This window comes from Nelumbo lutea, chromosome 4 (genome assembly GCF_056320005.1).
Source record: "Nelumbo lutea isolate HS-2025 chromosome 4, American lotus-T2T, whole genome shotgun sequence".
Lineage (NCBI taxonomy): Eukaryota > Viridiplantae > Streptophyta > Magnoliopsida > Proteales > Nelumbonaceae > Nelumbo > Nelumbo lutea.
Genome location: NC_142687.1, coordinates 26,521,715 through 26,527,714, shown reverse-complemented (window position 1 = coordinate 26,527,714; position 6,000 = coordinate 26,521,715). Strand labels below are relative to the sequence as shown.

General features: G+C 39.5%; 1 pseudogene across 1 annotated transcript; it reads right to left on the bottom strand.

Moving 5' to 3' along the window:
• Nucleotides 1-934: 934 nt before the first annotated feature.
• LOC148854744 (AP2/ERF and B3 domain-containing transcription factor RAV1 pseudogene) lies at nucleotides 935-2,761 on the bottom strand (annotated as a pseudogene). Its single transcript, XR_016112430.1, has one exon. The product of XR_016112430.1 is annotated as an AP2/ERF and B3 domain-containing transcription factor RAV1 pseudogene (transcript).
• Nucleotides 2,762-6,000: the final 3,239 nt, after the last annotated feature.

Here is a 6,000-nt window from a genome sequence, read left to right as displayed (position 1 = left end):
AAATTTCAATTAACCATTAAGTTTTTTCTTTTCTTATTATGTAATATTTGATATATTGCAAATGAATGTGTGTATTATTGTCAATTGCTAATTATGGGTTTGACAAGTCCTAGATATTTTGTCATATATCCCCTCAAATTTGAACACAACAGAAGGTAAAAAAAAGAAAAAAAAAAGAAAAGATAAGCCATTAAATAAAGTGAATTGGCTGTAGATGTATAGATTCTCTATTTAACAAGAATGTTCAAATTTTCAGGAAGGAAAAACCATTGAGACACAACTGTTCAAGTAAACAAGAATGTACATATATTCTATTTAACAAAGATATAGAAGGAAAAGTTAAAAAAAAGTGAATTATCTGTAGAGCTCCTAGCCATTAATTAGAACTATATGCTATCAGAAAACCCTTTTAAGATCAAATTTAAATTAGTAATTTGTATAGAAGATCCTATGAAGATAGAAGATGGCAAATTTTCCTATCTTGGTTGGGTAGTGTACTTTTTGTGGAAAAATGGTGAAGCACTATTTATCATATTGTTGCACTGAGAAATTATATACTACATAAACGATCTAATTAATCTAGCTAACTTATTCTGAACATACTGTTTTTTTTTCTCTATCTACAAGCAAATAAAATCCTCTGATCTTTTGGTAGATCCAAGCTGAGAAACATTGAAGCTATCATACATGCATGTATAATAATCTGAACATATATTAATGCCCAAATTGTTGTATCTCGTTGTACCAAAGCTCCCTTTCACCAGCCCTTTCATATCCAAGTTGAAGCTTTTTATATCCCCTCTCTCTTTCTTTTCTGTACTGTATAAGCTATGAGGATGACATATTTTGGAGTATTGCAGAGGAAAACAAATAATTATATTTTTTCTTTATTTCAGAAGCAGGCTAAGCATGTGGAAACATAACAACCCAGATATTGTTCATTGTTGTGAAAAGCTGCCATGCCATTTCTGTTGAGAGGAATAATTGATTACATATTTCATGAGTGCAGCAACCAACAAATAATAAGATTAACAAGCAACAAATTAATGGAAACCTGGAAAAGAAGCTAAAACAGAATGAGATTTTCTTTCCGTTTGTTTCCTTCTTCTTCCATCTGGTTTCAACATTTTCGGCTTTTGTCTATTACTGTACACATCAAACCACCTTTAATTTGCAAGTTGGAACACCGCCAACTTTCCTTTCTTTTCCCTCCCTTCCTCAAGTCTCAACTCTCAACATTTACAGGAAAAAAAAAACAAAAGAAAAATAGTGTTACAAAGCTCCTACGACGCGTTGTTTCTTACAGGATTCTAACGATGAAAAATCGACATCTCTCAATCTCTTGCCATTGATGTTCCAAGTATCAACTACGCTGCTCACTGGTATTTTAAAAATGTTGACACCAAATAATCTCACCACTTCAACTGGTTGTACTGGGTTAACTGGGTGAACCAGCTGTGGCAACGCCATGTAAGTGGACGCTGCCCTCGGCTTCCAGTCGATGTAAAGCTGCTTATCGGGGCCGGTTGATCGCTGGAAGCTAACGACATCTCCGGCCTTCAAGTTCTTCTCCTTCACGAATCGGCTCCACCCTTTAGTCAGCACGTAGCTCTGACTACTATTCCAATAAGAATATCTGAATCTCCAGACCTTCCCTCCATTATCCTCAAAATTCAATAAAACACATTTGGAAGTGCTTCCAATCTGGAGTGGGAAGTGTTTCTCTGCGTGCTGTTTCGGTATAACCAACCGGTTCAGCTTGCCCACGTCGCTCGGCGTCACCGCCTTATCAAAGAGCTGCTCACGAGCCTTGGCAGCTCTATCTGAACCGGTGGAATCACCAAAGCCGCCACCACCTCTGATCCTCCTACTACCATCGCCATTGCATCCATAATTACGCTTAGTTTGCTCCAGCTCGTCATGGTACGTGTGTTTCCGGAGCATGTCGACGATTTCAGCCTTGGAATGTGAATTCAAGAAGATCGTTTCGATGTCATCCTCGTCGGTCTCCGACAAGGGCTTGAAGTTGGTGACGGCGTCGCGGCCACGGAACCTCTGTGCAGCGATGTCGTAGGCTCTGGCGGCCTCCTCCTCTTCATTGAACGTGCCCAACCAAACACGTTGGTGCTTCTCATATATCTGAGCCCCCCAACGTCCGTTGGGTTGGGGGACGACTCCCTTGTACTGGGACGATGGGAGCTTACGAGACTCGGCCTCGACGCCGCTCTCGGAGTCTAAGACTACACTACTAGCCCCACTCCCCACCCGGCATAGTTTTTCCGGCTCCTTCTTCCCCGTCAAAGCCAAAACCGGCAGCGGCGTAACCGAGATGGAATCGCTGGTGCTCTCATCGATGCAACTTCCCTCCATTTCTTTTTTCTATTGGTTTCTTTGTTGCACTGGGCAAAGCAAAAGCAAGAGGATAATACAAGCAATTGTTCGGTGACCTTGAAGCACGAAGATATGTGGAGAGAGAGAGAAAGAAAGAGAGGTGTAGGTGTAGATTGAGAGAGAGAGATAGAGAGATCTCAGCTCAAGAGCTAATATGATTTGGGTTGATTGGAGGAGGAATATATAGGACTAACCAAGGTGAAAATAATTTCTGAGAAAGTTTTATAATTTGTTTGGTGGATTTATGGTGTTATTTGTGTGTGGGTCACCTGTGTGGGTGTGGGAAGATTCATGGTTAGATGAGATGGGGGGAAGTGGTGTTTGGGAGTCCAGATGAGGAGGAAGAGAAATGGGGAAAGAGTTAGGAGAAGGGCTGAGAGAGAGAGAGAGAGAGAGAGAGAGAGAGTATGTATGTGTTTGTGGGTTGAGAGAGGTGTGGGACCCATTCCATGCAAGTTGATGGGATTCACATGACTGTGGACCGTGTTTTTGTAAGTGCATCCCCCCTGAGCTATGCTGCTAGTGCTGACCATGAGAATGGCCTCTCTCTGCTGTTTTTATCTCTTAGGCCCTTTAAATTTTATTTAATATTATTTACCCCATTTTTTTATTATTCCTCAAAAATCTTCTCTATTATTTCTTCCGGTTTTTAATGCACCAATCATATTCCCGATAAGCATCAGAGGGAGGGTTTTCTTGTGTATGTATGAGGGAGAGAGAAAGAGAGGGGGATTGAAGGGTTTTCGTTCATTGTTGGAAGGGAGAAAGGCCAGTGTAGGAATGGAATTAGTGGATTTTCTTTTTCTTAGTTCTAACCTCTCTCTCTCTCAATGGACTTTCCCTTCTGGGCCTATGGTTTGGCAAGGGAGAAAGATGGGTATTGGATAGGCTTGAAGACAAAGCTCATACAGCTAGAAATTCCTCCCCGCTCTGACTTACGTGTCGTGTCTTAATTGGCTTTGGAACACTAGTGTTTGTCTTTATTGGCCAGGTTCACCTTAGTATTAGTATCCCTCAAAATCACTAACATTGGCAGATGACAAGTTTCTTCTCCAATTGGGTTTCTGCCTTTGCGGTTCTCATCAGCTCTTTTTTACCAAAAGGGATGTACACAAACACAAACACAACTAATAGAAGGTTCCATTTTAATATACACATAAGCCAATGTCCTTGCGTTGCTGTTCATATCTTTCCACCTAATCCCATGCACATAATCTTTCCATTTAGGCCGTCGGTGCCCCTAACTCCCATCTGATCCCACGGCCAAGATCACCCCATATCCGGTTGATTGTATGTGAAGAAATGGGTGGGGCCTAACGGCCAGTCTAATAGCTTACATGCATGCACCATCATTTATCTATCCTTCTATCTGTCTATTTGGAAAAAGAAAGAACGAAAGAAAGAAAAAATAAAAAAAGCTGAACCTGAAACCATGAACAGTAGCCATGCATTAGGGTTTTTAAATCCGAAGCTACATTGTATAGCGATTCTGTACGGACTAAACCACCGGTCTATTAAGGGTCCCACCTGCTACTTGGTAAAGCCGACCATGATTGAATCGTGGCGCTCAAGACGGTGGGTTTATGGTTTTAGGAGCTGCTGCTGCTGGTTTGGTATTTGTTATGTGGGACCCTCCAGGAGATTCCATTCTATATATTGATCTACTTTCCTTTTTCTTATTTTTATATATTAATAAAAAAACAGGAAAGAATTTCTTAATTTTCAAATTTGTATTAGTTGACAGTTTCAGTTTAATTAAAATATTATACACTTTATTTTTTATTTTTAGTTTAATTTTCAAAGCAATCCGTTGTGGACTGTGGAGTAGATGTATGTGGGGGTCCTTGTTGTATGGGCTGAGCAGTATTTGTTACGGAAACGCTGTCCTTCCGTTTTCTATACTCCACAAACGTGGGAACGGACATCAGGTTGGTTTAATGGTTTCTCTTTTTGGAGGGGGGGGGTCTCTGCATTACAGGGTGAAGAACTGAAGATGATGCCCATCATCCTTAATGGACCCTACCCATTATAATTTATAACTTCCCAATGGTCCATATTTGGTGGGCCACGGCCCATAAACCCAACCAGCCTGATGATCATGACCTTTCATTCCTCTGCTAAAAGGAAATATATAAAAAATGATGTACCAGAGCCACGGCCCATAAACCCAACCAGCCTGATGATCATGACCTTTCACTCCTCTGCTAAAAGGAAATATATAAAAAATGATGTACCAGATCCAGATCCACCCTTCATCTTAGGAGTTCATTGAGGATGATAGACCCTCCCACATGCATGTGTTGATGTATTGAGTTGGATATATATATATATATATATTCTTTTGTTTAAAAGGAAGGGAAGAACAGATTTGCCTCGTGATGCTATGGATTTTGTTGTAATTTTTAAATTAAAACCTCAATTGGCAGGGTCAGTAGTACAGATCAAAGTTTCATTCGTTCTTAATCTAATAAGAAATTAATCTCATTTGCCCTTCTGTTGAGCTGGTATAATTGTAGTGATTAAGTTGATAATTATATTTACATCTTGATATTAAAAGAATTTTGGAAGAAATTACTGCAACTAACAAGCCAACCCAACCCTAGTACATGGTTTAGGGAAGTTGTCATATTCAAATTTTGTCAAGAGAAGGAAGAAACAAAATCCTGGATACTACCCTCGTAGGAATCAGTCCAATTGAATAGCTGTGGTGGCTGATATTTTTTTGGACAGTAGCAAAAATAAGGGAATAAAAACATGACCCAATTGGAAGAAAAGTCAAATAGGAGAATGGACGGCCATGATCAAACTACTTACTCAGCTTCTACCATGTTAGATCTTCTATATGGGTCCAATCAGAATAGGGTCTTAACACTTAAATACGGATTCCCATTAGTATAGGAGTAATTCTCAAGTATTTTTAGTTAATTGGCCCACCCCAAGACTTATCATCACTATGTGGTGCCCTAGACTTCAGACCCTAGTATTGCTATTGTTTTTATTATATAAATATCTGTGATTTTTAGCCAATTAATTCATAGAGGTTATCAGAAGGGATGATCAACTTGTATTATTTATTATACATAGAAGTCTCCCATGGTCCTTTCTTTCTTTAATATAAATATCTGTGGTTTTTTTTAATACTTTATTACATCATTTATTTAATATTTCTTACACTTATCTTGATATATCCCTTGTTTAATCCCACCAATGCATTTGCTTATTGGCTTAATAGTCTCACCAAACCGGTTGAAGATTCAAACCAACCATCTATTTGCTATTTTGTTTGTTGGTGCTTCTCCTCATCCTCTCTGTCTGTTTGAGAGAGCAGAAGCTTTGTTTGAGCTAACTGTTTTCATTGAGCTGCTTTGGAGAAGCCACGTATTAAAAGAAGCTTCAGCAGAAAGCCCTATTTCCGGCTGAAAGACAGTTATTTTGGACTTTCTGAGTTTTATATGGGCTGTCTAGAAGGTCCTCACCAAATAAAGCCAAAAGCTGCTACCTGAAAACCCTCATAAGTGCCACAAAAATATTCCTAAAAGGCTTTTTCTTACCTGTCATGGCGTACATATCAGTTTGGTTGTTTGTGACCATCCTTCTCTCCCAGATAGA